Consider the following 20,812-nt stretch of genomic DNA (forward strand, 5'->3'; position numbering starts at 1 on the left):
CGTGTACATGTTGTATACATATACCTATTCTGTTTCCACAAATCTCAACAAAATTAGAGCCACTACTGACTTCTGTAATGCCACGCTGGTTTCAGAATATTCTTTGGGGCTCTGTGACTCCAACATTCCCTGTGGGCAGAACCTCCACACAGATGCCAGCGAGCCCCACACAAGCCAGCATTCAGGGCTTGCTTTATGAGCTTGCTATTTCCTCATCCCAACCAGACTAAGCCAACCGTGGGATGTGAACCTGTGTGCAAGCCACTCTGGACTTCAGAGAGCATTTCTGGGCCCACAGAAGACAGAAGTCTTCTGAATTCCACCATCATAATTAGACTCCCTGGACTGTGTGGAAATGGTGATTACTAAGCCCCTCAAATGTACTGAAAGAACTCAGAATTACCCCTTGCACCAGAGGTGTTCATGTAATTAATATTATCAAACAGGCAGTAATGTTCTCTTGCAGAATAATCTGATTTCAATTATACTGCAGTCAGGGCCCCACAAGGCTGCAGAACATCCCTATTTCTGCAGATTACACTAAGTTAGTGATAGTGATATTCTGAATATTTGTCCTTTTGCATAGTTTTACCCCTAAGATAGATATGAGATAGATAGAGTTAGTGTTCCCACAGGGGGCCTCATTGAGTGAATTACTGAGATAATAGCCATGTCTGAAATACTTCTAGAGCCTTCATTTTGGCAGTTGGCATTAGTTTTTAAGACTAGTTTCCTCTGTCAAGCAACTCACTCAGCCTTTATGCCAGGATAATTTATTTATCAAAACGTAGATGATTCTTTCATATTCCGCAACAGAAATATACAGAACTTAGGGAAATTACTTGATTACAATGAATAAAAAATACTGACCAATAACAAATTATAGAAAGCATTCAAACTTGTATAGACTTGCTTGGTATGACTTACATTAATACAACACTGGAAAAAGTTGATGACTCTAAGGAAAGCAAAATTGCACAGTAGAGCAGATAAAGGAATGTCTGTTAACACTATTTGATGATGTGGCAGTGAAGAAGTCTTTACATAAGTCATTTGCTGCTTTCTTATCTGTCTTTCATTCCAGCCAAAGAACTCTTCCAGATTAGAGTTTAAAGTCAAACAACAATCTGATGATGTTGTTTTTAACAATTCCTCTCATCTTTTATCCCCACTGAAAGAGTAATACCAGAGGAAAGCCATACAGAATTATGGCACACCTTCTTGTTCTGCAAGGATAGAAGGTAACTATGTCACGACATAAAGTGTAAGGCCCTGGAATGAATTTCAGATTAATAGGACTAGGACACAAATCTCTAGAAGTGGCTGCTACCATCTTTTTATCTTTTCACTTTGCTTAAAAATAGATAAGTAAATAGTCATACAAGTAACTTCTCTAACAACAGACTGAACAGGAATCCTTCTGAACCACTCAGATTAACAGATCACTAGAAGAAAGCCTTTTTGCAGAAGTATCATTAGGATGCTCACTAATTTTGTACCCTTTCCTCTGCCCATGAATTTGTTTTCTGGATTAGTGATTTTTCCTCATGAACATTTCTCAGAATGAGAAATTGAAAAGAGTTAAGAATTAAACTGGATTCTCAGGTAATTTTTTTATGTACAATAGAGCAAAAAATGTCTCTGAAATACTACCCTTTTATGATGGACTGACTAGAAAAGGACATGACATATTTTGCTTTTTGCAATGCTTGTAATTTCAGAATCGTAATGAGAAAGAGAATGGATGGAAGATTAATGTGCTTCTGAGCTGAGAGAAAAAGAGCTTAATGGATTTCTCTACGTTTGTGTGAGTTCCCTAACATTTTCTGATTTGTGGCACACACAGACATCAGCCATATCAGGAGTTACTATCTACCACTCTTCTCTGACAGGACTCTGAGGTTGATCTGAAGTCTCTGTAAATTTCCCCACTGTCTTCCAAAAACTTTGGAGTCTGACTTTGTCTGGACATTTAACTTGTTTTCCCGCACTAGCCAGGATTTCAGAGTTTAACATTAAGAATTATTTATGTATTCAGATCAGGAGGGATATTAATGTCCATATCTTTTGTTGTCATGGATAAAGACAAAATAACAAGATAATTAATTGGGGTCTATCTAATCATTGTTTAGATTGCAGTGTCATAGTAACATCATATGCACAAGAACAAAAAATTCACTTGATGGTCTCCACTGACTACTAATAAACTTTGCAAAGTGATTTGAATGGTTTGGAGTATAACAATTGTTTATAAATACAGAAAATAAATAAATACTCAAAAGATAATAGCAATTGAAAAATTCCAGTAAGGAAAAATCGGGTAACCAAAAACTAGCATCAGCAATGCTTGTGTAATAACCACATTGTTTCACAGTTCAATCATAACAGAGGAATTCAGTTTCATTATAACACTCTATTGTGAAATGTGACAGTTACAACTATTTCAGTGAGCTCCATCCAGTAGGACATTGGTTTGAACGTTCAGAAAGTGATCCTCATGAAATTTTTGTATTATTAGATCTACCTGATATACTCCCACCATTTCATAAATACTATTTGCTTTCTCTTCCATTTTTCAAATCAATTTCTTCTTATCATACTTTTTTTTACTGGCAATTTCTATAGAATACAGTGATAAGAGCATAGAGAAAAATGTAATGATGAAGTGTAACATCAATGGTGCATTGTGCAGGGTGGTAAAAACTCCAATCAAAGTCAGGAAAAAAAAAAGAAGTGCATTTTAAATGCTGCACAGAATCTATAGGAGGAGCATAGGCAAGCCTTTTCTAAATTTTTTTTTTTCCAGAGGAAACATAGGTTGGCATCTTATGCCAAACAACAACTAAAGAAAATAGGCAAAATGTTAGATAGCAAGATCATACGGAAGTCATACAACTGTAAAACAGGACTGTGATTCCCACAGAAAGGTTTCAATAGCTACATTCCTAGTTCCTTCACATGTTTTAACCTCTTTAAATAATGTGATGTTTTTTTTTTTTTCTACTTGGCTCTGAAACTTTCAGTTTGAAGAAGACATAAGAGAAATGATTAACCAAATAAACTTTTTGAAGCGTTCATAGTTTCTGAAAGAGTAAAGCGTGGCTATACAGAAAGAAAGGACACTGGCTGTCACGAGTCTGACTTGGCAAGCCCAGGTGGCCTTTTAGCTTTCTTCCTCACTCATTCACCCATTATTCCATTAGCAGCAAATCACATCAGTAGCTGCTGCATGGAGAGGATTAAACTCTCAAAACATGCCACAATACACATAGAAATTCACCAGCCATAAGGAGAGCACTATGACCTGGCAAAGCAACAACCAGTTCCATCGCACCGGGGCTGTGTGAATGTTACGACTGACTTAGTGATGGAACATAAGTGGTTTCTGTGTTCAGAAGTAGTGTCCAAGTAAGCACCATCTTTCTGTGAACCCAGACACTATCTGAAAATAAGCACTGTATCATTTGCAAATACAATTCTGTTCCCCTGCTAGTTCAAGAGCATTCCTTTGTGGCTATTCAGCATTAAAATTTGCCGTCTTTTCAAGAAATAGACATAACCGTATCTGTCACATTAATGAATTAAAAATACATTTTTTTTTTATAATTAGCCCCTAGTATTAATATCTACTAATAGTGCCTTACCTCCTACTCTATGAACTAACCTACTAATTAACCTAGTAACCTACTAACACCTACTAATAGTTGTTAGTCACAAACAACACACTGCAATGTAGACACCTTAAGCTGCTTACTTTTTAGAATACGTTACTGTGAATACTTGGGCTCTGTGAGAACACATTTCAGATAAATTGGCTCTGGACTGGTCATCTCCCTTCTCTCTGAACCTTCTTTACTGATAGCAGCAGTAGATTTGGCCCATTTTTCTTCCTGTCTTCCCCTTAGTCAGGAGTGACCATTTCAGCATGAATACAAGGGCTTCAACTTTCTCCCATTTTGTCAGAGATAATTTTATCATTATTGTTATTCTACTGGAAAAAACAGCAGCAGCCATGATAAGTGCATAGTATCATATAACAACAGCAGGTAACATATTCTTGTAATCTCATCTGCACAGGAATTGTGAGCTTTCTATCCCCACTGGTTATGCCAGGATCTCCCAGTGCCGTCAACACTACTTTCCACTTAACACCACATCACAGTATCACAGTCTGCTATCACTCCGAATACCCTGCACCCCTCAGCCTCAACATTTTCAGTGTATTTCCAGTCTCAAAAGCCAATTCAGTGATTAGCACTTCAGGCAGGGGGGCCTGGTGACATCTGTATCCTACCTGTCCTTCTCACTGTCTTTTTCAGCCACCATCATTTTAGTGACGCTCGTGGAGATCTTCACAGAAATCACCTATCAGAGTCAGCATTTTGCAGGCATAGTACTACTGTGCTCACATAAGTACTTACCACCACACATTCCCAGAGACTCAACCACACCCTCAGCTCAGTATCGTCAATCCAGTTCACAAGTTATCCCACAGAAGCACAGTTATCTCCTCCCACTCTGAAGAGCTATATAAAGAAAGGCAAGCGTTACCTCATGCTAATTAGCTGGAATGATTAATATCTTCCCTATGCCTACTCTAGTCAGCTCGCTCACTGGGTGACATAATTGGTGAATATCTAGATTCATATTCTCATATGACTCTGAGTGAAAAATCCTCTGTTTTCAGTGCAACCAGCAAGCAAATACCTTGCTTGTAGGTGCCTACCTATTAGCTTACCTGTAGGGCAAATGACATTAGAATTTTCTTTAGTATTGCTAGCTGCAAAAAGACCAGGAAACTGTGTTAGAGATTTCCAGGCATACAGTTGGTAATTGTCCTTCTCCCAGTCCCACTTAAAAGAATTTAAAGGCTGGATACCTTAAGTAGAGATGTAACTCACCTGCTTGGCTCAGGGGCTATGAATGAATACGTACGATGAAGTAGCTTGCAGTAGATGGAAAGAAAGAAAGAAGCCACACGACACACGGGAAGAAAAAGAAAAAAAAAAAAAAACGGTGCTTGTGCTTCTTATAATCTTTCTCATGGGTTTAATTCACTTCAGCTGCTTTGACACAACTGAATCAAATAATTAATCTCCTAGAGAGCAGATGGCTGAAAAGTAGAAATGATGAAGGAAAATTGGTTTAACAAATAAGAATATCCCAATGACAACTTTCTTTGTAGGATTCATCCAACTTATATCAAACAGTCAAAATCTTACAGCAAACCTTAGAGAATATGGGATATATATTCCACTGCTGACATAATCCCCTTTTTTTTCCTCTTTTTTTTTTTTTTTTTTGCACCCTTCACCTTAAAGAGAAATTCATGAAATTAAATGCTTCTATGGAAGGTCCACATCTGGGTCACAGTTTAAAGGCTAAAGGCTGTTAAGATGATACCTTGTCAGCCACATGAATGAGCAGACACATATGCACACAACCAGGCACATTCAGGCAAGACATACCTGTCAGCCAGTGAGTCTTTGCAGTGATTTATTTGAATTCAGGGTTGACTCCTATTTTCTGTGCAGATTTCAAGGGAAATTGCAAACATATATATTCATCAGGCTCTGTCAAAGGAGGGTCAGAAAGAGGAATAAATAAGTATTGAATTTGATTGAAAATCACAAAACAAATGGAACAGTCTAAATAAATACAACATTTTTTGTAAATTATGACCTTTCATGAACTTGGTATACAGATGTTGTGGTTTAAAGTGGCAGGTGGCTAAGCACCATACAGTCATTCACTCACTCCCCTCCCTTCCCAGTGGGATGAAGGAGTGAATTGGAGGAAAAAAATAGAATTTGTGGGTTGAGATAAAACCATTTACTAAGGTAGGGAAAAGGATAATAGTTATGACTATATATATGTATATGTATGTGTGTATATGAATATATCTAAGAAGTGATGCACAAGCAATTGCTCACCATCCCCCGATTTATGTCCAACTAGTCCTATAAGCAACAGAAGATGAACTCCCATCCCCTCAAAAATTCCTTCTGCATGATGTCAGATGGCATGGAATATCCCTTTGGCCAGTTTAAGTCAGCTGTCTTAATTCTATTCCCACTCAGCTCCTTAGGCCCTTTGCTGAGAATGGTCTTGGCTGTATACAACACTGCTTAGCAGCAGCTATGAACATCAGTGTCTTGTCAACATTTTTTTTCTCTCTAGAACCAAACATTGCATCATACTAAACACTCTGAAAAAACAATTCCATCCAAGCTGAAACTCAGACAACAGATTGACAGCAGTTTTTTTCCTGATTTTCTTATCCTTTTTAGGTACTTTAGTATGCTTTAGAGTAAAACCTACTGATATTTAGATCACTTTTATTTTACATTCAGACAGATCAAAAATCAAATGATTGTGTTCGATTTTGATTGTCTGTGTACTTACAACATTTTTGTTTCAAGTCAGCTTGAGTAAGGAATATATATACAGCCCTAAAGTAGTCAAGCAGTTAGACTAGATGATGATCTTTGAAGGTCTCTACCAAGTAAACTATTCATTTTTTCAGTAATTACCACTGTATGTCTGACCTATTCCTATTGCCTGGATAACTGCAGGACCTAAACATCTCACAAATTCAGACATACTCATCCTCACAATACCTACTAGAGCATTATTTTCCTGGTTTTTAAAGTTGGGAAACAGAAGAATTTGAGGGAAAAAGAAAAGGAAGTAATAGCAAATGATCAAAAAACTTTTAATATTTTAGTGGAAACTGCTGCTCAGATTAAGAAAAATATTAAGTGTCTGATTGCCTTTGATTTTAATGGAAAAAAAGATACTGAATTGAGTTAAGATCAGTTTACAGCAATATTAATTTAGTATTATTGGATGTGAAATAGGAAGCAGTACTTAAGGACTTGCAGGAATAAAAGTTTTCTTAATAAAATTCTGCATAATGCAGTAAGTATATCTAATATATTATTATGTTTCCAAGTTTTGTATATGTAAAGCTTAGAGAAAGGGAGGCAGATAAAGGTTAAAAGGGTAGACTACGACACACTGAGGAAAAGTAAGTGCAATTTACCTCTCAGGATTATGTCTCTTCTTTCTTTTTCTTGTCTGGTGGAAGAATTGCTGACAGGGTCAAGAAATGAAAACAGAATATATAACTTAGATTTGCAAATGTCAGCTCCATACATCTCTGAACATCCAGCCGTTCAAACATTCCCTTTAGCTTAAACCTCATGTTTCAGCATCATTCTCATTTACTTCTGATGTAGCTGCACATGCACTCAGTGTACATAACATGCAGTGTACTATTTGCATCATGGAATGGTTGTGTATTGTGTAAATACATGCACACGTATTTTTAATGTAGGTGTAGCCAGCTGGAATGATTAATGGTGTACAACAGTGCATCTCCTCTACTTCTCTTTCTCTTTCATGCAGTATGTTGCAAAGACTTTCTTTAGTTTCATATTGCCTTTCATCCTCAGAAATCATCTTGTATGTACACAACTGAGCTTAAATACAACCACTTCAAAGTGCAAAGGAAATATTACGTAGTAGAAAGCGCAGTTGAGGAGACGGCCTTCAGATTCTGTCCCACCAAATTTGCATCTCTAGTGCCTACAGTGAACAAGAGTTTCGTTTTTAAAGCTTACTCTTGCAGAAGCACCACGTGCAGAGGATTGTATGGTTCACAGAATGCTGAGTGGCCAAAATTAGTTTTCATTTGTTCCTGACTATGCCAAAGGAACAGAGAGGCAACCCTATCAGTTCAAGTCCATCAAGCTCAATATTACATCTCTGTCAAAGCCTATGGAGAGGACAAACTCCTAAGCTTCACTTTGTTGTCATTTTTATGTTGATTAGATAATCCAATAATATGTAAATTACTATTCATCTCTTAAAAGGAATTATTTCCATAAGCAACAGTGTAGTGAAGCCTGGTTTCCTCAGATATGTGCTTCCAAGTTTCTAGTGTTTGTGAAGTGAGACCAAACCAAAGCTTTGCATAGGCTGGTGTTGCAACATTGCTGTGTTTTATAGATTCTCTATTATTTAGTAACTCATGAAAGTGTGCTGCAGATTATCAGGGGCTCTGTGAGATTTTCTATCTCTTCTGATTTTCATATTTTGAGACCCTCTCCCCCAGTCCTCTTGTCAAGTTGGCTGAAAAGTTGGATAAAACTGAATCAAAATTTGCAAGGGCAGAACAGGCAAAGTGAGACTAGTAGTGCATAATTTGCAGGAAATGTTTCAAATTGCATAGAAATTGTATGTCACATGCTTTATGATGTGTACGCATAGTGGCCCAAGAGAGGGAGCACTGGGTAATGGGATACATGATTCTTCTGTGTAACAATTTTCTTTAGAGTGGTTCTGAATCTTGTCATGTCCCTATGGCATGTTCTAGCCCTCTGCCTTGGCATAACGGGAATTTTTCTGATACTGCTCCCTAATCTAATGTTAAGGACTGTTCATTCTACCTTTTTTGCCTAAAGTGTTTGGACAAGTAGCTCAGTCACATCCTTTTCTCTTTAATTTAGAACTCTGCAACTAACGAAGATGAAAGGAGTTTAATTAAATTCCCAACAGTTTGCCTAAATACTCAGCAAATAATTTGTATTTGTTAAAGATTCTTTGTAGAAATCTTCCAAATGTTGCGCCTCTTTATTATTGCATTTCCATTCCATTTTGTGGTGTATATGTATCAGCAGTCTTACAAATAATACAATGTAAACTAGGACACGGCATTGAAAGCCAAATGCTATACAAAATTATAGAGTGATGAGCAATTTCCATTTTCTTCACTGGATTTTGGATGAAGTCATTACAGCAGAGAATAAAGAATCAGATTCATCTCTTTTCAGATAAATAGTAAAATTGCTACTCAGTGGCAATGGACGCACAAAGAGTGCTCTATCATTATAATTGCCTTTATCTTACCAAAAAGCAATTATCTCCAAAGAATTCCATAAACAATGTCGATATAAATCTACATAACGAACATATGACAGATACTTAACCTTAATACACTTAATTTTCAAGTTTTCTTAATTTAAGAGTGCTTGATACCCAGGTGTTTGCACAGGGCATACAGGTTATCTGATTGTTTTTAAAAAAACGTGCATGCAGTACTGTATTTTGGCACTTTGTAAACCTTCATAAAACTATTATGAAAATAAGCAAGCATTATTTATCTTTAAAATCCAGTCATTGAACTTGAATTTCCTTCTAGAAATTTTAATTAGCAATTTGAAAAACGCTATGGCAAAATATCTGCTCTTAGTTGTCTGTTTAGGTTAAATTAAATTATTTCTGAAAGTAATATAATTAAAATCCTTTTAGTTCTTAATCAATATTTTATTTACATTAATTTTCCTTTTAGTACTTGATTAGTTCTTTTGAAAAGAGTATGGTAGCTTATTTTCTCTTTATTATATACTCATGAGATGCTTCTGTACTTTTGTGCTCTTGCAGCACAGAAACACTGTAAAAATGATAAAATCATATGTTTATTCAGGTGGGCAACTGGAATTCTACCGTATCTCGAGAGAAATTAAGTTAATCCTTTTTTTTTTAGCTCAAGCTCCCACTTGAAAATATCCTTCATTGGAAATCATGTAAGATGACATAAATTACGCACAGGGCCTGATTCACCTTGTTTCACTTAAGCCCCAATAAAATGGAGTGAATCAGAAAAGTAAAAATGATAATTCTTATTTGAGAATCCAACATATTCAAATTAAAAAAAAAATTAAACCAGGCAAAGCTAAGTCCTACAGCTGCCACTGCTCCGCTGATATCAGGAACTCCACGTAATTGTCCCTCAACAAACATGCTTACTGACTAATCACACAACACAGACTTTCATACCCTTAATGTATAAGGAAGCTAACATTGACCATCTTAGCAATCATTGAAATGGAAAGATATTCCCTTATTTTAACACAAGATTTCTGAGGACTTAAGTCAGTCTCTTCTTTATTTACATCATCATATCATATAAATTAATCTGAAACTATGCTCTCCATAGTGTAGTGAGTGCTAATTGCATTCAGGCTTCACTCTCAACAGAACACAGTTAGTTCAGAACACGGTGGAGGGACAGAATTACAAATTATGCTATTGCATACTTCAGAAAGTTTTTTCAGTTGTGCTATCTAATCAATATTTATTTCTACAAAGTCAGATTCGGTAGAGTTCTTGGGGGCTACAGTTGTTTTGCCCTGGGGGCAGAAGAAGTGGTGTGAGACTGATGTCTGAATATCTCCATGAAACTTTTAATCTGACATGAGGTTCTCAGTGTCACAAGCATTTGGCAGATGATTGCAGCCAAGGAGCCAGCTATCCATAAGTGATGTGAAGAGCCATGTCTGGCCTGCATGGTCCTGAAGAAGGGAGGAAGGCAATGGCTACCTAGCAGCACTTGAGTTGGAGGTATCAGATGTAACAAGGTGCATCACCTTTCATGCATACCACTTAAGACTTGACAAGTCTGTTAAGGACTATCTCTGCTAGACACATAATGGTGCTCTCTTTAGCCCTCACTAATATGAGCATGACCCTCGACAGAACCAGAGAATCACAGTTCATTAGAAAACAGCATTATATACAAGATATTTCAGTGCATTGGGTCGTACTAGACACCAACATTTTAAGAGATTCTAAGAAACAAGAAATGTGCTCTGCAAGTTTGAAAGGACAACTTTACATCAGAGGTGATTCTCTGATAGTGCATGCTTTAGAGAAAAACTGTATTGAAGTATTTTAAAATATGTCACAAGAAACTGGTTTCAAAAGAACAGAAAGCAAACAAAAGGACTGAGTTCGCAGTTGAAAGATCCTGCCATCTCCTACAAATTTCTTCAGGCTAACGTATCTCTATTCCTTTTACAAAGCACCATCATATGCCATCCCAGTCATTCACTAGAGAAATAGCAACCAAAGCCTGCAGTCTTCAGATAGATAGAGTATCTTAGACATATGAAATAAATGCACATTCATGGACACAAAACCAGAAAGAAACTACAGAAGAAATTGTGTATGAGTACAGTAGTAACTGGCTCAGAAATATCCACAATATACAGATATGTCTTCACTCAGCATGAGTAAGATTCAGAAGACCTGACTAATTTCATATGAGATAGTAGGCTAATCAGATAAAGTATAAAAACCTCAAAAAGCTCTAAATTTGATTTCAATTATATATCCTTTATCATATCATGAATACAACATGATTATATTAATAGGAAGTATTCCTGATTACAGTAATATTGGAGAATGATGACCTTGAAGCCTTGTATAAAACTATTTTTAGTCCTTATGTGTTACTTAAAAGTTAATATTATCATCAAAATAGAATTAATTCATTTGATAAATAATCATGTTATAGTTTCAAATAAGAAAACTGTGTCAGGACTTGGATAGAAATTTAATTTGCCACTTGCCCTAACACGTTATTCTAAATTAATAAACTTTTTTGTTGTTATTTTTTTTGCTAATGCTTTTCATTTGTGTTTTGACCATTTCCTGATGTTTCAATTAGATTTGTTCACAGATGTGTTCTAATGAGCGTCAAGATCAAGGGTTACTAAAATTTATGACACTTACTCAGCCAACCCTTGAGCCCTGTTTGACTTCGCATTCTTTCAGATGACTCGATGTGTGTAAACATAGCTTATTCAGCTACTGTTACTTATGTACCTAATTAATGTAATGACATTTATGGAACTAGTCAGAAAATTTTGAACTAAATACTTTCTTCTCCAACTAACGTTATGCCAAAACTTGAACAATTTTGAACACAAATACTGACTTTGATGAAGTTCTGACAGGATTATTTCTAAGCTCTACAATAGGCTTCCTAGAAGATGAGGGTAGAAGATAAACAGTTTCTGGAGCCAAACATGAACATTTCGCCAAAGTCCCATTTTTGCCAAAAGTCTTTGTGCGCTTGGTTTTCATTCCAGAGTGACACAAAAAGATCTTCAAAGCCACAGAAAAATGTTAAAAAACAGGAAGCCTTCCAATTAGCTCTAGGTCTTAACTGTAATTGCCATCTTTGGTTTGAAGTAGATTCTGTGCCTTTATAATATGTTCATTATTTGGATTAGTTGGAAAACCCTAAAAAATTGTGTTGGAGATGGAAGAAAGAAATTGTTTGGTAGAACATTGTTCCAAGTTGCAGCAAACTTTCTCCACAGACTGGATGACACTGAATTTCGTTGTCCTTAGAAGAGGAAGGATCTATGTTCCCAATAGAGACATTCAGGCATGAAAGCCTGCAGACAATCTGCAGTGCTGGACTCTAATTCCTCTTGCTAAATTAATGAGAAAAATGAATGAATGTTCATCTCAGTGGGAATTATGTAGTCACTGATTTTGAATATTCACCCAGACATGGTTTCATCTTAAAATGTCTAAATACATTTAATAAATCTCTATATACGAGACAGAAACTCTGCACTCTGCAGAAAGAAAGAATTAAAATGTCCTAAGCTAAAGGCAGGCAGGCCAAACCTGATTTGATAAACCAAGGTCGAATGGTGGTTCAGAAGGGTCAGGCTGATGAAGTCAATATTAGAGAGACTTATTTTAAATACTGTATAAATAATTGGAAGAGAAGTCTTTGACATTTAGGGAAGCCAGAGATGGAGATCATACAGTACTGAAAAAGAGACAACAGAGATGTGACAGAGAGCACAGATGTCTCAGTGGGAAAATAACACATTAAGCACAGCCTAGCAACTGGAAAGCTCTGCAGGCATCATGGATGTGGACAGGCAAAAAAAACCCAACAACTTAGTTCACAACCACGGATATAAAAATAGTAAACACAGTATACAGTAACCAGAATACTTAACTTTCTGAAGTTGATTTCTGCAGCACTTTCTGCCACTTGGACACATAAGAAAGATCCCTGAAGAATCCTCATTTCTCCATTCCGTTGCAATTCAAGAAAAAGCTAAAATATGAAAAAAAAATATTGAAAAGCACTTTTCTTTGAATGGGTTTGCACCTAAGTAAGAGCTACAAGGTGTCCTCTCATTAAGTAACTAAATTAATGCTTTCCTGGTATGAATTAGTGTTCTGCATTCATTCCAAATGCCAACAAACCATTTTCTGAAATGGAAAGTGCAGGCCATCTCAGAGCAAACACAGTATCCCATGACTTACCAAGAACCATATGTTTATCACAGTGTTGCCACAATATAGAGAAATTGCAAATGTCTTATGTAATTTCAAATTATTTATGAGGCAAACACTCAACCTAAGAGATCCGAAAAATGAGCTGTTTAAAAAGGAATTATCTTTCAGTCATAATTATTGCATTACATAAAGCTGTATCAACAGCATGCCATTCTAAGATGTAATCTAGTAGTAATCTTCTGCCACATAAAGTAACGATAGCTCAAATGTTTAAAATTTGTCCAGTTAATCATCCAGCTAACTATGCCCACAGCATGGGAAGACATACCTGTGACATTTAGAAAACAGCACATAGCTATTTGACTATGTAATTACCAACGTGCCCGACCTGATATAAGAAACGGATTCTACATTTAACCAACAAAAGTATTCACATTTATTATACTAAAAGCCCCACTGCTCTGCCTTGAGGTTAACTGGACATCAAATTCTGGCACAAATAAAGTTTCTTGGTCTTCCTAGTGAACTCTTTCAAATTTAAGAACATGTAAAAAAGAGTAACTACTATTCGTATGGCTCAGGTATCTGAAACTATTTGTTTAAATTACAGAATGTTGGCTCAATTTTAATTTTTTGTCTGTTTTAAATAGCTGAGCAAACAGCTGGGATATCTGATAGATGCTCTTACAAGAATAATGATTTAACAGCCAGGTTAAAACTGTTACAGCTGCACCGTAATTCAGACATGATGAGCATATGTATACATGTACACAAATTTCATATATAGGAGAAGCAAGAACAACAGCAAGCCACTAATGTGATTATGGTTTCAGTTCCTAGCCTGCTCTGTTTCTAGTAGAAGTTAGCACTCTCTCAGCACTAATGCACAAAGAGCTATAGTACCTGGGTCCAATGCTGCGTTATTAATCTCTCTTCTTCCCTCATATATTTCTTCAGCTTATGAAAAATTATCCTATAAAGTTATAGAGGGAGATAGTTATCATTAAGCCTTAAACTATCTTCTTTTTCTTGAAATTTTTAACCATATCCTAAGTAGAAAATCTCTCTTCAAAGATTATTTCAAGTAGAGGTAGGTTGCTCTAAAAGGTTGCCTCCTATTTATTCCCACATAAACTACAACTATTTGATAGAGCAAATTCTCAGCTACAAAAAAATATATTTTCACTCACCAGCATCAGCTATGCATTTTTGCCAGCGATGAACAAGAGCTTGCATGCTGTGCTTGTAAAATTCTGCACTAGCAGAGGTGATCTACTGTTTCACAGCACAATTGCTAGGAAAATGTCCCTGCAGTCCATCTTTCATCATCCCCAACAAACAGAAGTCAGAATGTGCCAAATTCAGACTATATAGTGGATGTGGTAGGACACTCCAGCCAGGACTGGCAATGTGCTTCACTGTCTTCAAATTGGTATGGGGCCTGGCATTATTGTGTTGTGGGAGAAAGGTTGTCGTCTTCTCTGGCCATTTTGACTCTGGCACATCACCAGTAATGAGAGTATCCAGGAAACTGTCATCTTCATCCTCATATTGGTTCAATAGGTCCTGACGAACATGCACACAGTGTTCTTTCTGTGCCTATGTGAGCATTTGTGGGATCCACATGGCCAAACTTTGTGAAATTCCAGTGTTGCCACTATCATTTTCAATGTAATGGAATATTCAGCTCTATACACAATTCCCTCATCATAATCTACCAATTTGTGTAGATGAGCTGATCAAGACATTCTTCATTTTGTGGAGTGACAGTTCTGCATGGCCACCTGGAACACGGCTTGTCTTTCATATCACTGTTGCCACTGCTGAAACTCACACTCAGCTCCTCAGTGTGCACACACTCACAGTTGGGTCTCCATAAATGTTCAGCAAGCACCAATGTTTGTCAGTGGGTAACATTTGTTTCCTCAGTGTGGAACTCAGTTCCACACTTTTGCTTCATATGCACTTCCATGTCAGATGCCATTTTGTCAGACTGTTCCTCTGCTGCCATCTGTCACACGGCAACAGAATGTAATAGAATATTTGTGAGAAGGTTCAGCCTCTGCTGCCATACCACTAGCATCCACCTCCGATGGCGTGGGCCAAAGTAAGAGGCATTATTTCCAGAGCAGCCCTCATATATTCTGGTTTCAGACAGTTAGTTTTTCACCTAAAAGAAAAGTGAAATAAATCAGCTTGGTCCTTCATAACATCTATTGATCTACTAAGACAGTTTTACAATACAATACAATTTCATTTATAGGGTATGTCATAATACCTACATCAACAAAATGACTTACAGTGAATTTCAAACACATTATCGTAACAAATCCATTGACTAAATTAGAAAAATATCTTTGGTTTATTTTTTCTAGAAATGCTAAATATAGAAATAAATTGTTTATCCTGAAGAAAATAATTATCATTGTGCAGGAGCACAACAGCAGTTCATCAATAAGTATTTGGAGGAAGCAATTAAAGGTATGCTCAGATTGCTGGGACTTGTGATAAAATGAGTCTAAGCTTCTTGTAAGAGTTATTTACAAAATGGCATGTAATACTCTTTATTTTCAAAACAGGAATGAATAAAAATTTCCCTATACAAGACATTTGAGTATACCAGGCTATTTAGTGGATTGCAGAGAGCTTCCATAACAGAAACAGAGGGATGTTTATGCAAAATATGAAAATGAGTAAAAGTTACTCCAAAATTTGCAAATTGGTAAGACTATGAAGATGTGTCTCCATCCACCAGAATTGTCAAGGATTTCCATCCTATGTACAACATGAAAAAAAGCTAATAAAAAAGTAAAATCATTTATTTTTAAAGTGCAAATACTATAGGGGGAAAAGTCAACTTTAATGGTACTATAACTTTATCCATGCCTGTTTTGGTCCCTACTGTTGTCATCCATTATGGCTTGGGAAGGGAACCACGAAGAAAGGAGAGGAATATGATATCAGTGGAATAGCAAAGCTTGCATGGATTTCCTCCCAGGAACATAGGAGAACCAAGCTCTAGGCCTAGAGCCTACGTGAAATGTATGAATTGCTCTGCAGTTCTGTAGGAGAGAGGATAAGTAAGTGGGAAATTCTCACAAAGAATGCCTGCACCCTACTTAGATATCAGTCACCTCATATATGAGCATTGACTTGCACAGGAGACTTGCTCACAACCTAGCCACTAATTCTAATTTCAGTCTTTGGTACAGGGTCCTTGTACAAATATGCAAAGTTGATTCAACAACATTAAATCAGCATAAAAATACAGGGACGAGGTGATGCAGATAGGCATAATTCAAAACATTTGTATTAAAAATAAGATTAAAAAAATGACAATAATTCATTTATGGTAACATAATGGCAAAGCAAGTTCAAATCAAAATAGTGTATCTTGACAGTAGGAACAATCTATGCAATTATATTTCAATTCATCAATGTTTTTTGCCATCAAAATCACAAAAGACAAAAAGTTAACTCACTTAAGAGCATCATAGATGTGTACCACAGATATGAATACAAAGGGAGTACAGATATTTATTAATTTCAATGAAGTATTTTGTATTTCTTTTCACGTCTACTCTGGCATAAGAATGTTGAACTTCTGTTTATTTTGGGACAAGCCAGTCTATCTGTATGATTGTTTTTAGTTGCCCCTTCTCTTGTCATAGAGTGTCCATGACTTGTGATAGTGAGAGAGTTGGAAGTATTTTCTGTACCCTCTGTAACACATTATGCTCTATTTAACCACCACTCTAGCCTGTTCTGTCTGCACAATGGAAATAAGCCCTTGGCTGGCTCTGGAGAACTCTTACTGTGCTCAGTCTTCCTGTCATCGGTAAGAGGGTCCACCCTTTTGCAGAGGCACGCATCTAAAACAGCAGAATCAAACTTGCAGTGTCGTAGCCATAAATGTGATTGTCTTCTCTTCCTCTCCAACAATCCCTACATTTGCCCCTTTGCATTACATACCACTAAACTATCTGTAACAAATACGCATATGTGGCTATCTCATCAGCCAATGTGAATTTCATTCAAAAAAGGTTTTCTGAAGTGTATGTGTATTTTTCAGTATTTCTTCCATTGAACTATGCTGTAGTGATTTTTTCTTAAACACTGCAGCTTCTCATTTTTCAAGTTTAAATTCAAAAGTCATTTGATGCTGGGTAGGAGAGAGAGGAGACGTTTAAACGCTGCTCTGCATGTACTAGCGGCTGTTTCTATCTATATTTCAAGGTTCTGAAGATTTCTAGAGATACTTGTTTCTCCTCAGGATGATAATTTGCCCAAACTCCCACACAGGCATCTTGTAAGAATTTTACCAAAATAAGATAGCATTCTTTGTTCAGCCAGCACAGGGAACTCGGCAACATAAAAGCATGATGAATTTTCACATTTTTAGTGTCTTACTCAATATCGTAATTTTAATTATCTCTGTTCTAGTTGTCACTATAACCATTAGGAAAGCCATCAGTCACAGGTAGAGATAAAAAGAAATATCAGCTTCCAAAAGGCAAAAATTCGATACAGGCAGTTTAAGAATTAAACAGCATTCCATAGTGTCTTCTCCACTTTTTTTTGCAGTAGAATATATGACGACAGAAGTTAGATGCAGTTGAGGAAGTAGCACTCTATTCTGCAATTAAAAATGATGGATAAAATGAGAGTAGAACTGCAAAGCTGTCATTTTTAGATATTAAAAAGACAAGCGCTTTTCTAAGATGACTGGAAAAATCTTTCACTCATCTACTCATTCTGCTTAGATGTCAAAAAAATAAAAGCTTTATAACACTTAAAATTTTAATAATAATTCATGGGGAAAGAAAAAAGAAAGAAAACCTGGCCTAAACTTCCTCTCTTTGAACACAATGAGAAGTTCTGTCTTGAAGTTCAAAGTAATCTTAAATTCTTGATTTTAAAAGAAAGTAATATCTGAGAAGATGTTAGTATAAATATGGAATAACATGTACTGTTCTGCTGGTATCAATCTGGAAATAAGAGTAACATTTATTAGTGAGAGTAAATTTGGAAAGATTACTTATTTTTATCTTTTTTCCAGTTTATGAATTTTCTAAACAGTTACATATCTGTGAGACAGACATTCAAAATCCAGAAAAGGAACCATCCAATGGCCTCCTTATGAAAAAAAAAAAAAAAAAAAAAAAAAAAAAAAGCCAGGCCCCCTACTTTCCATTTCCTCATTAGACCTTTTTTGGGGCTTACAGCTGCCTGAATGTGAGGAGAGAAAATTCTGTTGAAACTTTGACCTTTGCAGTAGGCAGGAAGAGTTTGGATTGTTTTTCTTTGAAAGTAGGATAATTCCCTAGTTATACACAAATGCTTCAAATATAAGTCATTAAAAGGAAATAGCACTAAAGAATCTTAATTACAAATTTCCCAGTTTTTGAGAAGAGCTGGTCAGTGAGAACTCACCTGGTAGAGTACATTTAGCATTCTGCCTGTCTGTTAGAAATCTGCTTATTGCTATAATAGTCATGAAAAAATGGAAACTGTGCTTTGGGTTCTCAGCCCCTGGAAGAGTCATGGTTGCAGTGGAGTACAAAGATTAATGTAGTTTTATACACACGTGGAATCGGCCACCCAAAGCCATTAAAATATGCCCCAATGCTTGGTCAGACAAAGCATAGAACAAACTGCAATGTTTATAGAATTTATAAAGTGCAATAAAGGCCACAGACACCCTCACAACATTAATTGTTTGAATATTAATGTCCTGAAGAGAAGCCAGTGCACTGCTGCAAAAAAACAGTAGGTTTTTCTTTTTCCTAGAGGAATTCTGTGCCATAACAGCTGCTAACTGTCGCACTCCTCTGTTTGCTCTTCCTGATCAACTGTCTCCTTTCCAGCCCCTATGATTCTGTGATATCATCACTGAGCTGTATACCGAGTTAGGTGTCACTGAATAAGGCCTTTTGTCATGGTGCATCTTCAAATTCCTGAGACAGTATAATGATATTAAAAACTGTTGTCCTGATCTAATTACTTCTCTCTTTTCCTGTAAAGGGAATTAAGTAATATATGCCAGCAGTAAACGAACAGCTAGAAATAATTTTGTCCTGACATCACTGTCCCAGATTGTGAATTATTACTCTACCAACCATGATGCCACTGTCACTACAGCATCACAGCTCTGCAGAAGCCTATTCCTTAGCCAGAGTAATTTTATACCCTACTTCAGGCTTTTTCCCCCAGGAGTAACCTGATGTTTCTACCTGTACTTTTATACTTCTGGTTCACATCAGTCCGTGTCAAAGAACAATACAACGATAATATATAACTCTAGGGAACACTGATGTTATATAAACTGCAGCATAATACTTACCATATTAAATTCAATTTTTCAATTTAGCTATTCTCTGTCTGTTTTACTTGGCTTTAAAATAAACAAATCTCCAGTGCCAAATGCAGCAATTGGAACTGACCACCTACAGCACAGGATTAAGGAAATGAAAAAATGCTGTGTATTTGTTCTGAAGCTTAAGCCTTCTTCTTTCCAGCTAAGGAACTTCATAGATTACAAACCACACTGCTCTAAATTAAATAAAACGGAAATATAATGAGCTATGGTGGAGTGAAATACAGTTTATTTAAAAGCGCTTTCAATCACATAAACTCTAAGGGAGGTCACTCTTCTGTTAAAAGAATTTGCAGGCTTTTCTCTGGAAAAAAAAGTCTGTTATCTTGGCAACTTTATTATAAAAGACAACAGAGTGCAAGGGACAGAAGTTAACTTCCATTCATTAGAAACCCTTTTACATCTTCTATTTTCCCCTGTCTGTATATAAAAATCTTATTGACAATATCACAACATTTGGGGTTCTGTGGAGCAAAACCTAGTAATATTATGGGTCCTTCTCTGTAAGCTCTCTTTCTTCCCCTCTGACTGAAACCCAGAATTCAATATATCATTATGTATAGATTCTAATATTGTCCTCTACATTCACTGAAGGAGCAAGACTGAGGAATCTCCGCAGTGTTCAACCCTCTTATACTGAAAATCATTTCTGCTTTTCCATTTATTTTCAAGCTGCTTGACTTACATGTTTTATATTACGACATACTTGTGTGAAATTTGAGAGGCTTGTTTTACAAGTCAGTTCAGGGAGGAACAGAAGCATATGAAAAGAAAAACAGGAAAAGGAGTACAGTGCTATGATTTTGAGGTTACTTAAAAATATATAAAGTTGAATTCACGGAATATCATGGAATTTAATCCAAATTATAATAATATTTAATAAGTAATTTCCTACCTATTTACAGGTCAGTATTCATCATGTAGTTCCTACATCCTCTGTAGTTCACAATACAGAATTAACATGTCTGATAGCTGCTGCTAAGCTTGCTTTTTTTTCAGTGCACCAGATCCATGTATGGTAGCTTGGAAGCTCAGAAGAATTCAGTGAATTCTGATCAATGCACAAGATACAGATGTACACATGTAAATAGAGTTCTGTAAAATTAAGGAAGAGATACTGGTAAGAGGCCCACAAAGAACTGTCAGATCCTGGTTTGCCGTGTCTCTCCTTGAGGTAAACAAGCCAGTAAGTTGTATTCTCTTGAGAAACTCTTGTGAAGGAAAGCATTAGGTCTGGCAACTCCGTTTTGAGACAGTGAATAGCAACAGATCTTTTAGGAGGTCTCAGAAGAGAGTGGGATTTCGAGCTATATTATG

At 36.4% G+C, this 20,812-nt stretch overlaps 1 long non-coding RNA gene across 3 annotated transcripts in view; it reads right to left on the reverse strand.

Annotated features, from left to right (window-relative positions):
- The window catches only part of LOC146543616 (uncharacterized), a 62,041-nt gene extending 49,114 nt beyond the window's left edge, over positions 1 to 12,927 (reverse strand). The window contains exons 1-6 of one of the 3 annotated variants that reach the window (XR_014885531.1): positions 7,046 to 12,927; positions 5,469 to 5,573; positions 4,902 to 5,113; positions 4,739 to 4,780; positions 4,422 to 4,526; positions 880 to 1,226 (exon numbers count right to left, since the gene is read on the reverse strand). This is a non-coding gene — a long non-coding RNA (uncharacterized LOC146543616). Of the gene's footprint in view, positions 1 to 879; positions 1,227 to 4,421; positions 4,527 to 4,738; positions 4,781 to 4,901; positions 5,114 to 5,468; positions 5,574 to 7,045 lie in introns of those variants that run through there. The other 2 variants (XR_014885532.1, XR_014885533.1) reach the window with 2 other exon arrangements.
- Between the last annotated feature and the right edge of the window lie 7,885 nt (positions 12,928 to 20,812).

This window comes from Meleagris gallopavo, chromosome 11 (assembly GCF_905368555.1).
Source record: "Meleagris gallopavo chromosome 11, MGAL_WU_HG_1.1, whole genome shotgun sequence".
Taxonomy (NCBI): Eukaryota; Metazoa; Chordata; class Aves; order Galliformes; family Phasianidae; genus Meleagris; species Meleagris gallopavo.